Source organism: Embiotoca jacksoni, unplaced genomic scaffold (genome assembly GCF_022577435.1).
Source record: "Embiotoca jacksoni isolate LCO1_2020_lvr unplaced genomic scaffold, fEmbJac1.0.p SCAF_5, whole genome shotgun sequence".
Classification (NCBI taxonomy): Eukaryota; Metazoa; Chordata; class Actinopteri; family Embiotocidae; genus Embiotoca; species Embiotoca jacksoni.
In genome coordinates this window covers 7,877,348-7,894,567 of record NW_027185403.1, presented here as the reverse complement: position 1 = coordinate 7,894,567, position 17,220 = coordinate 7,877,348, and positions in this window count along the sequence as shown.

Here is a 17,220-nt window from a genome sequence, read left to right as displayed (position 1 = left end):
TTTTTCATTTTGGTCTGTTTAATAATGGACATACAGGAAGGTTTAACAGGGTTGAAGAGGTTTAGATGTTGGTGTATAAATTGTTTTTGTCGCTGGAAAAAAAAAACATTATTATTAAAGACTTAAGAAGAAATATTATGTTAGTAGCACAGCGATGTTTTTTACGGTGCTGTCCAATTGTGTTTTTTGAGGAGGCCAAACTGACTGCCAGACCTTGCAGAAATATTACTCCACTGTGCACAAAGCTCTTAAGTGTCTCAAGTTTGGCTATAGATAAAACGGAAGAGGAGTCGGAGAGTAAGTTTATCACCTGGGCAGCAGCCATGAACGCTTGTGAAACAGCCACAGAATGTCTTTCTATCCATCCTGTTTCCTGGAACCATGTTGCTTATAGAGCTGCTACCCTGAGCCAAAGGGAACATCCCCGACAAACTAAACAGAACATTTCTTGCTTTATCTCTTTTTCCCGTTCCTTTAGGCTTTCACAAAAGGCCTGGAAAGATTTTGTAGATTTTTTTCTACACATAAAAAAACTGTATACTGTACAAGTTTTAGGAAAAACACACTTTAGCAAACACAAGTGCACAAAAACACACAAGCACAAGTGCATCTATACACAGAGTGTGATGCAGCTCTTCTCCTAAACTTTCTAAGATGCTCGAAGATCACCCAGCGCTACAGCTCAAATCCTGTTTAAGCCTACTTATTGACCCCCGTGCCGACAGGAGTTTGATCCTTGTAGCAGCGGCTTTTCTCTGATTTGTTTTGACATGATTTTTTTTCCCTACTTTTCTCTCATCCTCAGTTACTATTCTTTCATTTCTGTCTGTCTCCCTGCACTCTCAATCAAATTTTTCTCTCTATATATATATTCACATACAGTGTCTTCCTGATTTACAGAAAACTGTCATCTCCAACCTTGGGGGCTCTCATGGGATTAGATCTTTGAATTGTCAGGGCTAGAGGGATGCTAAATGTTAGTGATGTTGGATGGGAAAGGGGTGGCAGGCAGGAAACCACCTCAAGGGTACTGATCCCAGAGCTGATGGAGGAAGAAAAAATAATTACCTGGGGTTTCTGATTTATGCTGTCATGCAGGCTTGAAGTGGCGCCTTTCCACCGCTTCGCTGTCTGATTCACTGCGCCGTTATCCCCCGGCCAAAGTCTGCAGGTGTCAGTTTGAACATGAGGAAAAGCTCGGCCATGTGCCGTTAGAGAGGAGAAGCGGGAGAAGCAGCTGCCTTCCAGACTCTGGAAACAGTTTTTAAATGCCAGACCTTCATGCCCCGGCTTTGCTTTCTAATTCGAAATGAATCATAAAAAGGTTGCGAATAAAATATCACCAAGTTCAGAACTGCTGGAGCACATAGATCCTTTTTATTGTTTCTTTTCTGACCATATGACTGTAATTCCCCATTCATTTTAATGGTATGATGCAAGTTTGGCCCAAAAGTGAGAATTAGACCAAACTTAATGCGGCATTGCAGGCCAGTGGCTCAGCCACGAATATCAAAATGTTTGTGGTTTCTGTTATACTGCTTACTTTGTTGAGATTAGGGGGGGATCTCACTCCCAAATAAAATGTTGATCCAGTGATACCATTACTTGCTGTTACTTACAATCACCTAACACTGCCTAAGGCTGGAAAGCCTTGACTCCGTGAGCTTCACTCCAGGGTAGGTTGGGCTGCTCAGGCAACCTGCAGGCACTCACACTGGTTTACCTTCATATACAACAAGACAATTCTGAGACTGCGTTCATCACTTCATGATTTGATTTCATTAAATGCTTTTAAATCCATTTTGAAAGACCAGGGGATGGAGTCGTTGGGGTGTCAATGCTTTGACTGGTGTGGTTGGGTCCATGGTTCATATTGGACTTTTATTTCTTGGGTTGTTATATGTTGTAATTCTGTTTGTCATGTTTACATCAATTTAACTTTACTTGTTCTGAATTTGTGCTGTTGGCTGTCTTGGCCAGGACTCCCTTGAAAAAGACATTTTCACTCTCAACCGGACCTTTCCTGGCTGAATATAGATATATAAAATTCACCATTACAGTTATGCTAGTAGCTATTGTATGACTGTGTCAGGGAGCAGACGAGAGAGTGAGCATTTTGAGATGTTTGCAGCACCTACTGTTTTTTGGAACAAAAGTTTCTGAACAGCTCCACTCTATTGTCATAAAATCCAGTAATTCATAAGCCTGATGGGAGAAATGTGTGCAAAAAAAAGTTGCAGTATAATAAATCCAGTAAGATCTCATACATTCAGTCTAAAAATTGATTTTCACATAAAACAAGAGATTGCTTGTGGTCCACTGCTGGTGCCAAGGTGGGAAATCAGTCAAATCCCTCACCACTACATTTCTGAGTATTACAGCTTTTGGAGTTTGTGCTTAGACTCGATTATACTTCTGTAGTTCCTTTGAAGTGATACAGCTAATTTTCAAATATGAGTGAAATTAACCATTCCTGATATGAAATCACATTTCATATTAGGTTTATGCCCAAGAAACTTCAAAGTGGTATACGACAATAACAAGACACATTATTGTTAATACACAAAAGCAGATCTGTAAATTTGTTCCCCTCTTTACCAAGACAAATTCACCTTGATGTGATTTTCTGGCCTAATCCACTTCGCACTTTGGGGTTGGCGCGTACTTTTGTGGTAAATGCTACCGTTACAATTTTCTTCGTGTTTCACATGCGTGTCATAAACGCACATCGTATACTTCTCCTTGGGTTGTCAAACGAGCCACCAACCAAACATTCACCAAGGACAAGTGTAATAAGTTGCTCAGCTGCAGCACACTAAACAACATGTAAACATACCTACAGATTTGACTTTGATCCATTTAAACGCTGCTGTAGTCCTTACACTTCACAATCACTGCTAACTCTAAACTACAAGTTTGTTTACTTTGTCTCTGCTTCTCTCGCCAGCTCCTGTCAATCACAAACACACACACACACACACACATATGTTCCTCTGGCAACTGGACCGAAACAGGTAAAGTTTTAAAAAAATTCTGCAAAGACCTTTTTTTCTTCTTTTTTAATTATAAAAACTATGGACAGCCAATTCAAAATTACACACACTGGCGCACTGCAAAAAATGTTGACTATATGGTTTCATTTAAACTAACAGTCATTATTTTTATCAGTACAAGAACAAGCGCCCTTTGGGAGCTGCAACCTCTGTCCTTGATCCTCCTCTGACCACTGAGGCTTTTGCCCCTGTATCCCCTCCCTCTCTACTGCTTCAACACCCCGCCTCCCCTCAATCCCCCCCGACCTTCTGGCCTCCATCACTGTGTAAAGGGCAGACCACCCAGCGGGATCAATGGTGTATTTGGAAGGGATATATAAAAAAAAAAAATAAAAAAAAAAATAAAAAATTTAAAGTGCATGTCATGTGTCAGAAAAAGCAAACACATACACAGATACAACTGTAATATTAAAATGCAGTAATAATATTACTGTATATATTTGTACATTGGGTCATAGTTAATATTTGTCACATGCATAATTTTTTTCTGAAGGAGCATAACCTATTTGAAAGGAGACAACCAGTTTTGAGTCACTATGCATGAATGGAGTCAACAGGCTTGACTGCATGAAACACGAATGCTGAGCTTGCGCGTGAGGTGCTTTATTAGCATGCAATACCAAACGGTGAGTCATCAGTATACTTTACACTTTTTTCTTGATTTCTCTGATAATCACCAGGCCCCAATCCGTTCTGTTTGGCTGCATCACAACTTGCTGATAGTGATCTGTGCCTCTTCTTAGGCATGATGTGCAAAACGTAGTTCCAGATTTAAAAATAAAGGCTTCAAAAGTTGAAATTAAAACTGCAGAGTATTTATTCATTTATGATTTAAGAAAAGGCAATGATATGACCAAAACACAGTGATAACAAAAATCAAACAAATGCAAATGATGGTCATCTGAACTTTTTCCACAGGCACTTTTGGTGGGAGGTGGACAAATGTGGATTTGAGCAATAGAGGAACACATAAAAACACAAACACAAATCACTCTCTCATTACAGCAGAAGCATTCATGCTGTAGTAGCTATTGTCCATACCTCTATCAGCATTTTTCATGATCCTAACTTTTTTTCTACATGCAAACTTAGCCTTTCATTAAATGCTTTTAAATCCATCCTCCTGAGTCTACAACAAAAGTTTAGTAAATTCTCCTCCTCCTTCATTGTCCTCAGTATATCAGATTGCTGTTGACTGATTGTTTGCAAGGGCATCTGAAATCAATAACAGAAAGAACAGCATCTTATTACTTATTTCATTTCCACACCTTGACAGCAGCTTGACAACCCACACGCACGCACGCGCACACCTCAAGGTCTCCTTCATGTTTGAGTGACCACAGAAATTATGTGCTGATGACACCTAAACAGATTGTGTAATTACTTTTGCCCTGGTGGCCGTGGCCTGCAACAGAGTTCTCCAAGTCCTAAGGCTGGTTAGTACCAATCTAGAATTGTAGTTTAGGGGAAAAGGGGAGGCCTGACAAGGTTAAGGGCTGCAAGTAACACTTGGAGAGGGGATGGTAAAAGTTTGAGAAGGACACACTGGGGCTCGTCAGAGTGTAGCCTGTGCACACACTATAACCCCCTCCTGCACTCAGTCTCATTTGTTCTATTGAAAGCCGGCAGGCAAAAGGTCATTTGTTTCCTCTGGGGGCTTTTGCTCCCTAAAGCTTTGGGTTCATGCTAAACACCATGCCCGACTAAAGAAAACAAATTGCACAGCACTGACAAAGTGATAATTCAGACTATAAATGTACCATCAGGGAGGTGTTGGGCACTATGGGGCAAAGTGGTCTAAATTTGACTTGACATGAGTAAATAACACTTTTTCTAATTTGCTAATTTAATGTTTCTTCAGGCGCATTCTGCCTTTTGGCATTTAAGGACAAAAATATTTCTTTCTCATCAGTTCTGTAGCTGCAGAGAGAAGGGAAAGAAATCTACAACTGACAAAATAAAATTTCTAAACGGGTTAGGTGTAATATGTTTGTATTTAATTGTGAGAAACTATTAAATCTGGCTCTTTTTAATTATTGTTCAGCTGTACTTAAGGAACAGATTAACAATCATCCCTCTGTCATCGACAGTTAATCATCTCTGCTAATGACTTGCACTATCAGGACTTCAGATGAGCCGAGTAAAAGGCGCGACAGCACAAAATCTGCATATAATATGTTAATATAGTATGTATAATATCTGTTATAGTATGTTGATTTATTTATATGCTTCATATGTTCTAAGTCTATGTTTTGATCATATTTTCACCTTGCACCTTCATTGTAAAATGTTTACCTCTGGCTCCTACAGTGATGATGATGACCCAGTTGTTCAATCTTCAACAGGAATTTAATTTCAGTGTGAAGCTCCCCAGTTCAAGCGAAGCTCAACCTCAACCCCAAAGGTGTGAATACAAAAATTGGTTCTGTGGTCTCTTTGGAGTACGCAGGTGGTGTTGGTGGCACGATCGCATCTGCACTGAGAAAGACCCACAAACGAGTTTATCTCATCAGGGTTGGAAATTGATTTATCTGAAGCAATAAATAACTACTGCAATTAGTCAGCAGATGTAATAAAGCCGCAGTTGCCATACTCTCCCTACAGTTTGCATATAGCTGCAACATCAAGGTGCATACTGCCACCTGCTGTTCTGGAATATGTGTGTTTATATTGTGTTAAACTTTGCTGGTAATAATATTGAATACGTTCAATGCCACAGTAAAATAAGTAGAGTTCTGAGTTTATTCATCCCTGCAGTGTTTTCTGTTAAGGTTGGCTAGATTTGTAATCCTGAAAATATCACAGCCTTTTTGCAGGAAACAATTTAAAAAATGCATAATAAAAAAATCCAAATTGAGCCTGTGCATTTTAGAACACTAAAGTTATGAAATATAATATGAGATTATTTACACTGTGTGAGTGCTATAATTGGCATTTCAATGATATTTTCTGTCTACAAAATTTCCCAGTGGGAAGAGACAATTACCATATCAATTGAGGGAAATGTAATTTTTTTTCAAATTTCTTTCCATGTGCATTTGGAAGTAAAAACAAGAGATTTCCACACACTGCTTCCTTCCGTCTACTGTTTCGTGTGTGCTTCCATAGTTTTGTTTTGCTTATTCTTGCTCAACTTTTCTTGTCCAGGACGATTTACGTCTGCGGAGTCTGACACTAAGAGTGTGTTTTCACATGCACCTGCTGAAAGAGGAATATTTATCTACTCACCTAAAATCTCAGAATAAGACATAGGAAATAGGAGATATGTTATGTCCAGCAGTTGAAATTTTGAAAATATGAAAAATATTTGCATATTCATAGATTCTCACGTCGTTGACAATTTTTTGTTGTTGAGGGATGAATAAGCATTTCTCTGTTCCCCTCCACTGTTCTCTGTTTCCCAAACAATGCTCCAGTCATGGCCGCACACTGCCTATAGTTTAAGTCCCTCAGCGGAGGATTAGTCAGGTGAGGATTTGCCACAACTTATTCCTCGCATCAAATCATGCTCACAAAGCATGCCGAACTCCTGGGGGATGTTGCGCAGCCCTGCCAGTTTATTCAGCTGGGAAACCCACGCCTGCTGTCACTGCAATTGCTTCCAGACATCAAACTCTGACGCGACCTCTCAGCCGCCCTCACAGCCTTCATATCTCAGATGTCACCAGCACACAGAAGAAAAAAAATGTTCACAGAGAGGAAACCCATTTTTAAAATCTATCCTACCTACCACAATACTCACATTCCCATACGTACGTTGAAAGAGTTATTGATCGCTCGTTCCTAGCATGACTCCACCATTAAAGATGAGGAACAAAATCCACAGTCTGTGCAAAAGTACATTCTGAAGTTCAGCTGAAGTTAACACAAGGCCTCAGCACTTTGAGACAGCCAATTAAATACAAATCTTACATAGTAATCTTCTTTTTAGTGTGATATTCACACTTTGTGTTTCAGCCGACAGGGTTTCCTTACAGAGCAGCAGAGTTGTATTTCTGAAAATCAGAACCTGCCCATTAAGTCAAACCCTGGAGAGGAACGACTAGGATTTCAGGACTTTTCAAGAGGTCTATATCGCTACCTCATTTGGAAAATGAAGCTCCATTTTTTTTGCCTCTGACTCACATTTCCGTTCATACAAGAGTCTGTGTGTCTGTACACCTAAACATACATGTGACATGTATTCACACACAAACAGATTTTAATGATCACTGTTTTTGAAAGAACTATGATATCCCAAACTGGAAGAGCTCAGTTTGTTGACAATTTGAAGAGCTTACTGGCCTAGATCTGTGTGAATGCTGGGTTAATGAGGCGAGGAAAATCATAAATAAAGACCAAATGCACCTGTACATAAGTATCTGTGGTGAATAATTATTGTTTTTTAAATGTAAGAAGGCCCAATGAATGTCCTGCATGCTGACCGTGAATAAACTTTCTGATCATCACAGCAGCTGTTGGCCCTCTGGCCAGCAACAGCAGATGTGACACAGAAACCCCTTCATCCCCAGATAAAACACATGGTTCAAAGTTGAGTCCAGTGATCTTATTTTATTTCCAACATGTTTGCCCAGAGCGAGGCCTCTTTGCCATGTTCTGCCTGTTGTTTCCTGGTGTCCATTTCAAAAGGAAATCAGCTTCCATGTGGATGTAAGCATGGCGCCAGCAGCAGTGTCTGCTTTGTTACGCCTCACTGTTCTCCATGATCTGCATGAAACACTCAGAGTGGGTCTGAAAATAACCTAAAAATTGGTTCTTTCATTTTTACTTTCCAGAAAACAACACCTTAAAGCAAACTGTATGGGCTGCCATGATTGATCATTGCTTTTCACTGAGAGGATGTTCTACTGGAAGGATATGAGGATATTGACGACTTCTTTGAGTCTCCATTTGCCCCTGACAAATGAGAGGAACAAGGGGTTTTAAAAAAAAAGTTGCGCGCCGCAGAGCGTTCACACAGAGATCAATCGATGGCAACATAGTGCTGACTGGGATTCAAATAGACATTGAGAGGATGCATGAAGAAGTACACATGGTTAAGTATACACACACAAGGTTTTGTATAATTCAGAAATGACACCCCCAGAAGTAAAATCAATAAATAAATACATTTTACATGTAGCATGATCAGTCTAATGCATCATTCTGCCTTCTACTGCCTCTCATGGGACAACGGAAACCTTGAACGACTGCAATGTGGTTTGTGAGATTTAAAATGAATCTTTCATAAGGAAAGATGGCTTTTTTTTCTCCCTCCAGTGACAACTCATCTGCAAGTTCAAGTGAAGTGCAATTACTTTATTTTCTCTCTGGGACCGAGCACATTGAACGTGTCTTTGTTTATTTCCCCTATCATTCTGAAACAAATGTTTTCTTTTTTTTCCCCTCCACCTGCTGAATAACAGCAGCAGCACCTAAGCACTAAAAGCTCCCCCCTGTCTTCCCCTGTTTGGAGAACCTGTTTGTGGAATGGACAAAGATACTCCTCGGTCCCAGGGGAAGTGGATAATTTTAGAGTGGAGTACACAAAACAAAGCAAACCTTCTCTGCATGAAAGGCCTGATGAATATTTATAAGTGATGATCACAGTGGACTGTTATTATCAATACACCTCTTACCATAAATAAATTTTAAAAAAGCCTGCACACTTTCATGCGTGCAAATGAAAGATGTCTTAGAACTTATGCCTGATGTGTAATTTTTTTTTTTAGATAAACATAAAACTATTCTTTTCTTACTTTATGAGAAATATCAAGAAAAAGCATATTTAATTTTTGCCTTTTTTTGCAAGAGAATTAAAAAAATAAATTAAATAAAAGCCCAGAAAGCAGAGGGCTGAATATGATGCTGAACGTTTGTCAATTTGTCAGTCAGATTGCAGAAAAAAATCCCCAAAAGGCCCATTAAATTTAGGAGCACATCCAATTGATGGGGCGGATCGACAATTTTTTTTTTACTCACATTAACATTGCAAGATAGGGCATGTGGTTTACTTGATGTTAGACATGTTAGTCCTAGATCCTGTGTGTCACGTCTGACATCGCGGTAAGCGTATGGCATCACTTCCTGTGTATTGTTGTTCATGGATTTATCTTAGCTCATTCCTTTCAGCTCACCAACATTACATCTCTCTATACAGCAGCTAATTTAAATTTGTAACACTCACTTGGTCCACCCAAGCACCTGTCATGCAAAATGTATTTTGCATGACAGTTAATTTTACAGTTAATGGGCCTCATTCACCCAAAGTGCGTAGGCACAAATCTATGCTTAAACCGTACGTATGAACATTTGACGCACAAATCTGGGATTCATCCATATTTTCTCTCCTGAATTTGTTTGCACTCTTCGAACAAATTTAGGATGATCTCAGACCATGCGTACGAACAAATGATGACTGCCTGGCTGTCTTAGGAAATGTAAACACAAACCTTTTAGCATATTAAAACAAATTGCATTCATTAATAAAGGATTTAAGAAACAACAATATTGAAAACTGTTAATTTACTAATGCGTTGACCAAAGGAATAAATAGGCTAACCAATAAATTGACATCCTTTAATCCATATCAATTATTTTCTTAATTAAAATAGTGACACATATTTACATATTCACAGATGATTGCAAAGACCATATTAATTCTGAAATAAATTACCTGTGGCTACTCCTGATGGATGTCATCACATTCACCTCATTTCTAATACATATTCCGCTTATTTTGGATGTTAATAGTCTATAGTGTTAATAATTGCTGCCAGTGTCTTATCCTGTCCATCAGATCAGACGCTCCTTGTCCTCCACCTGTTTCATTCTTTTTCTTTTGGTCTGGGATGTGTCAACTAACATCGAACCATTTTTATAACCTTAAGACCGTAGGCTATTTTTTTAGGGTAATTTCCCTACCTTCACTTTTAAGCTCATATATCGGTCATTGTTGGGGCTAACCAGGGCTGGCCTTAGGCATCTGGGGTCCGTTTCAAAATCTCATACAGGGCCCTATCAGTTGCATTGTCGTGCGATCCTATTTAAAAGATCTTACGCCAATTTACTTGCAGGTTGTGGTTAATGTACATGGTATCCAAAGGCAACTACACTTTTTTTAGTTTCTTGAAGATGTTTTCCCTCTCATCTGAAAAGCTTCTTTAGTACTAACAGATTGGAACTCAAGGACTATCAAGGTGTGAACGACTCCACAACACGTTCAAAACTCTCCTCCAGTCTGCTAAAACTGAAGAAGTCTTTTAGATGAGCGATAAAAACGTTTTCAAGAAACTGAAAAGAGTCCATTTGTCTTTACATTTGTCTGACAGATAATGTGTCAGATGTTTACCTTGAACAGTAGAACTTTAGTCGCACTTAAAATGACACTTACTGATAGCACTTTGTAGTTTGGCTTTCTTGAAGAAATTGTATTTTCTTGATTCCTGTTGTTCTGGGTTTTGTACCCTCGTGGTTGAAATGCACTTATTGTAAGTCGCTTTGGATAAAAGCGTCAGCTAAATGAAATGTAATGTAATGTAATGTTTACTATTTCCTCTGCCTCCTTTAGTGATAACAGTATTTGTAATAAATGGAGTCTTTTCACAGCATTGGAGACGAGGCTTACTGTGTCTGCACCATCGGAAACAACCCGTTAGCTATGGTAGCTAATAAAGCCTAAGTAGCAGCTGTGGGCCGACCCAATGTTAGCCAGCAGGTCCTGAGAAGCTGGGCAGCCGACAATATGATGGAAGCAAAGCCCTAAACCTAAAATACTGCTCATGTGGGAACTGTTGAATTGTTGGGTTTCTATCTATAATAATATAGGTATTGACATATCTATGTAAAGTGACCTGAGATGACTTGTGTTGTGATTTTGCATTACATATATAACATTAAAGTAAAAATGCAGTACATGGCACTACATTTTGTTACTGACAAACAAAAGCCTAGTCTAGAAATTTGATGACTCGACATCCACATTCACAGTATTCCTCTGGGATACACATGGAGTTGCTCAAACTTCGAACAGCAAGCAGTGGAGCCCTCGGGGACCGAAGTTTCATGGACAACAACTGTAACCAGTTGGGGTGTGAGGATTCAGCTCAGCACGAGTGTATTTTGGAAATATATCCAGACATATATAGCGGCTGGAGTTACAGACTTGCAATAGAAGGACTATTGACCTTGATCCAGGTCTGGGCTCTCTATGTCTAGTTATTTCTTTGTTTCAGTTATTTCAGTGTACACTTCCAACACAAAATTTGAGATAACATGCCACACATGCTGTGGTCAAAAAGAAGCAGGGAAAAGAAAAATTACAGTACCTTGCCTCTTCTCAAAATTAATATAAAAATGTCTACCACAGATGGTTTGTTTGTGCTTTTGACAACTTTTTGTGTGCGTGTGTTTTGTGTGCGTGTTCCTTAATAAGCACATCAAAACACACAAAAACACTGAACACAAATATCCCTCTTTAGGTTAAAACTGTTCATTTGGTTATGTACATTTTTGCATTGTTAACATTGCTGTTCAGTCCCACAGTCTTGTCTCGCGATGAATATTGTTTATCATACAAACTTTGATGAAGGCTTTTTTTTCTGTTCAGCTGGAACATTAGGATTTAATGAGCTTTTCTGCCTGCCAAACTACAAATGTTCAAAATCTGTCTCGGCTGTCAGTTCTGCTCTTTTCTGTTATGAAACCTTTATGTTCTCTAAAACAAAGCAGAAGAAGATAATAGCAGCGTCTAGATTCAATCATTGGTTCACTTTGCTGCAAAGATTCTACAGTACATAAAACTCTCAACCTGCTGCTGCTGCCTGCAGTCTGCTGCTGCTGTATTTCAACCAGGACTGAATTTCTCTGGACTTTTACTGACATCTAGTGGACAAGAGTGAATGTCTTCTCTGTAGTGGAGAGTTTCAACTCTTCTCTTACAGTGAAAACAAATTGTGGAAGTACAGCGAGTTAATTAAACACCACAAATGATGTCATGCAGGGATGATGTTTGTGATCGATCTCATTTGAGACTCTCACTTCTCCCACGCAAACGCAGAGATGTTTGGTGACTGGAAAAGTGACTGTCGCGACCTTCACCAGCAGTGATATCACAAACAAAAACAGCACTTTCACAGCCTCGTATTGGCACGCAGTTAATTTTATTTCCACTGGATGTCAATGTCCCTGCCCCCAAAGGGCTTTTTTTTTTTTGGGTCAGTCAATCATATATTTCAAAAGGATGTGTTACCTAACAACGGATCCACCACACCCTCTCACTAAGATAAGGGTTTCTGTTCTTTCCTCACTCAGAGTTGCTCTGAGAAGTTTCCTGAATCACTCCTAACTAAAAAAAATTTAGGCTAAGTTAAGAAATACAGAAATGCATGTAAAGTATCAGCAGAACAGGACAATTACATAAATATGTAAAAGATTTTCATGATTTAGAAGATGACATTTTAAAGATGCACCACTTTATCAATAAATTACTCTCATGTACCAAATAAGAAAGTGTGTTACAGTGAGAGGGATACATGAATTATTTCAAGCTGCACTATCCTGGGAAATCTTTTATAAATTTAGTGTACATGAAAATACTTTTTATTGGTTTACTTTCGGTAAAAGTTTTAAGTCTTTTCGTTTCAAACAGAAAGAGGATTGTGATGTCATGCCAGAAATTTTCTAAATTATATATTGATTATACAAAGATAGTTTTTAATATTTTAGTCATTTTTAACAATGTCTTATTCTTTAAAGACCTTACATTTCCAATCTACATTCTCTTAAGGTGCAAAGCGTGAGGGAAATAAAAACCTGTATCAAAGCAAAGTTGGGATTCCAAAATAACCTGGGCTTGATCAATGAATTGAAAATAATAGAAACAAAAGTACAGCTGCAAAATATTTAATTGGTAACTGTAAAGTTAAAAGTCAATTTGTTTTCTGTAGTACCAACACTGTGTGAGGAGAATGTTGTCTATTATTATTGTTTGTCCACTTATTATTATTGCTGTGATGCACTGAGGTGTTGCAGTTCACAAAAAGGCAAATTAACCAAATCCACAACACAGAGGCAGTAAGTTAAGGCAAGCGAACTTCCCTTATGGACAAGAAATTATGCAGGCCAAGGAAAATATGGGATGCAGGCTATTGCCGAATCCAAAAATTGTCAATATCCAAAAACACAAACAGACATAAACAGAAAGATTAAGAAGTGACCTGAGGTAGACTTATGAACACAATCTGATATATAATTCTGACAACTGGGAGGTGAACAGGCTGAACTACACATACACCACTACCTGATGGGAAAATAAGACACAAGTGGGTACAGCAACCAGCAGGAAACTTAAACTGTGGCCCACATGGATACTGAAGGTGGAGGATTCCAACATAAAATGTGATACAAGAGTCCGAACTGGGTAAGTAAAGTGAAAGGTTGATTAAGTCAGATTCATCGACAACCTAGCACTTTCTTTCTCCAGCCACTTTTTAATCTCCGTTGCATGACCAGGATCCACCAGATGTGCCCCAACTTGCTCAGAGCTGAGACCAAGCCTGGACAGCTACCAACACACACCAGCAGGGGAAAAACTTAGATGGCAAACGATGGCTCTCAATGTCAGTTTTACCTCCAGAACAGGCAGCTTTCCCCAATAAATGTCTAGACAAGTTTAAGAAATTAATCTTTCACAGCAGCCGTGTCAATATTTCCACTGTGAGTGTTCATTTATAGCCTCTTCACTCCAGGACAGTCTGCCACTTTGAACTGCACTTCCAAAATTATTAGTTTGTCCTCCAACTCAGTTTGCTCATTTAAGAATTAATCTGTTATACATATTTAGCATATGAAGGTTTATCCTCCTGTCAGTGTTACTTATTTGCCTATTAATTATACGTTTTAGCCATTTAAGAAGGCGTGTGAGGATAGTGAAGTCTTATCATCATCATCATCATCTTATGTGCATTCAGCCATCTGTTTTTCATCCTGTGTTGTTATCCTCTGTTTTTTTGTGGTTCGTAAAAGTGTTTGAAATCCCATTTAATCTCTTTCCATCTGTAATATTAATGCAGGAGTTTCAGTGCATCACTGAAGTTATATAGTATATACCATCTGCCTGTTCAGATGGCCCTCGGACTCTTCTTCAGTCTTTAGTCAGTATGTTATTTTATTTTATCAATTCTTATTTTCATAATAAGTCATGTGAAACTATTCAAGACTGCTTTTTAATTTTGGAATGAATTTGACTCACTCTTTTAATATTGCTTGGATTTTTTTTTTTTCTTTTTCTTACTCTGTTTTTAATCATCTGTATTTCACACATTGTTTCTATAAGCACTACATTTATTTGATTTTAAAATATACACCATGTAGGCATCCATTAGAGCTGTCGCAATCATGACATTTTAGTTAAATCATTGCCTTTTGAATAATACTGATTAATGGTCTTGTTCTATTCATTTTTACTTTTATTGGGATCTACTTTTTGTCCAGTTCAAAACCAAAATGTTCTCAGAGTTGCTGTGTTGTTTGGGTTTTCAACTAAATCATTGATTTTCATGTTGATAGGTACTCATTGAAGTTAGGCGCCTCGAGATAAACAGCTGGTGACGCTAATTCTCCACTCATGTACCAACGAATCATAGCAGACGAAGGGGGCGCAACAAAATTAAAAGAGCGTCTCTCACAACTCAAACGGTGGGAAATAACATATGCTGAGAGGTAAATGTAATGATCCCTCCCAGGAGAAATATACTTTATCATAGTAGCAAAAGTAAACAGTAAACATCAAGGACGGAAATATCCATACATACCTATATATCAGAAATAAGTGAGAAAATATAATGAGGTAAAGTCTGAATAATAAATCAAATCAAATAGATCTGTGTGTATTTGCTGTACACGTGCAAAGTTTACCCTGTATCAATAAGTCAGGCAGATTCCCTCCCATCCTCTTCTCTGTCACTGTTAAATTACATCCATGATTTGTTGACACACCTGCCTTAAGCAAATATTGTTCCTTTATCAGTATTTAGATTAACAGACCTTAAACAGTATACACTGAATCAATGTGAGTTATATTTAGGGACTTCCCCCACCTCTATATGAACCTTTAAATCTAAGAACACCCCTACCATCAGCTGACGACCGCATCTAGTTGAATCTGGTTACAATGAACTTTGGATATGGTGCAAAAAGTCAAACACGCTGGAGCTTTAGCAGCATGATCATTTTCTCTCTCTGACTGTGTATGTTCAAGAAATTATCTAATAGACTATGTAATTGTAGCCTATCAGTTCTAATGTTGAAAACATTGAGTTTATGATGCAGGTCGGGAGCACTTTGCACTTTTTATTTGCAACTGAAAAAATAATATTTCTGTTTCAATGACCAAGTCTGGAAATATTCATTGTCTTTGTGGTCTTTTCTTTCATTATTTTAAAGTTTGACAAACATTATAGTCCCTTCTTAGAGTGAAACTGATATTGTTTGTTAAATACAAATGTATTCATTTGTCCAAAAGAGATGCAGTGATCTTTCACCAGCTTCCCAAACTCTCATCACATTCTGAACTGACTTATTTGTATGTTTTGATCTGGATGCACTTTTGTAATCTATATGATTTGTATAAAAGGTGCCCCGTTTTTTGTAAATATACGAAGTTAGATTTCCATTCACTGCTTCTCACCTAAATGAAATGAGCAGGGCCACTACTCAGCCCCTCCTCTGATCACGTGACAAGCCCACATACACCTGGTTCATCAATCAACAGTTTACCACAGACAGTTTTTGGCGCCATCGATTGCAGTAATCCAAAAGCAGACTGGCACAGCCTCAGAAAAACAAAATCGGCTCACATTGATCCTGAACTGCAGATCGATCCATCCTGACGACAGCGACTCTCCTCCAGTTTGATAGTCTAGATAGTCAGACCACAACCAAACTTTTCAGCTGCTTCTAATTCTGCTCTATTACCAACAGACGACCCCTCACTTCCCTTTTTCATCCCCATCATCCCCATCATCCCAAATCTCCTCTTCTCATTAACCTGTAAACATGCATTGTTGTGGTGTGGTCCTGGCTGGAGAAAGACATTATGGGTATCAATGAGGTCTACTGTGTGACATACTACATGTTGCATGCAAAGCAGATTTTTTAAAAAGTGTAAAAAATGTATTGTCAAAATACTCTTCTTCTTCCTTGTTACCACCACCAAATGTCCATCAGTGGAATGGCATGAAGTAATATGAAGGACTCTGCAGTTACACCCAAGTAAGAGGGCAACTACGCATGCGCACGCACGCACGCACGCAAAACAGGTCATGATGAGCAATGGGCAAATACTCTACAGCAGGGGCGCCCAAATTATTTCATAAAGAGCCAGAAATTAATCTGGATGGGGGCTGCGGGTCAAAAAAAATCTTTGTTATGTGAAATTAACTTCATTGAAATGTAATATTCTTTTCCAGAAACTAACTTTCTAAGTCTAAAATAAAATTCTAGCATAATTCAAATACTATACTTTAATCTGTTTAATAATAATTGTATTATTTTTCAGAGATTATTGTCAAAAACAGTTGTATTGCAAATTTTTGCTCATTTTTTTCTTGTCAAAATGTCACTGCCTCAATCTCTCATTTTGACTGGCACCCCAAGCTCGGTGACTTAGGACACACTAACAGTACATGAGCGTAGAGAGAGTACCATAATTATTTATAGATAAGACATAGGCCAATGGAATTTAATAGGCAATATTAACAGCAGTGTGCTCTGCATTGCTGTAAAACTATAGTAATATATGTACATATACTATAAACATGTGTTTATATACATATAGATATACTTATATTATGTCCTTTTTAGCTGTACAAAATGTACAGTTATTACCCATTACGTGGTTAGAATTATACATGTTAAATGCTGCGCTGGGCCAAAACAACGAAGGTATGGGCCAAACTTGGCCTGCGGGCCCCAAATTGGGCTGCTCAGCTCTCCGGGGTAACTTTAAACTAAAAGTCACTTTGACCGCTGTGTTATGAGTCATTTGGCCAACATCAAATAATAATAATAATAATAAAATTGCATTCTTGCATTAGGCTAAACAGACTACTGTCAAAAGATTTTGAAAAAAAACTTTGGAACCATTATTTTTACAGTTGTTTGGTCCTTTCTCAGCACAGCTTGGCAA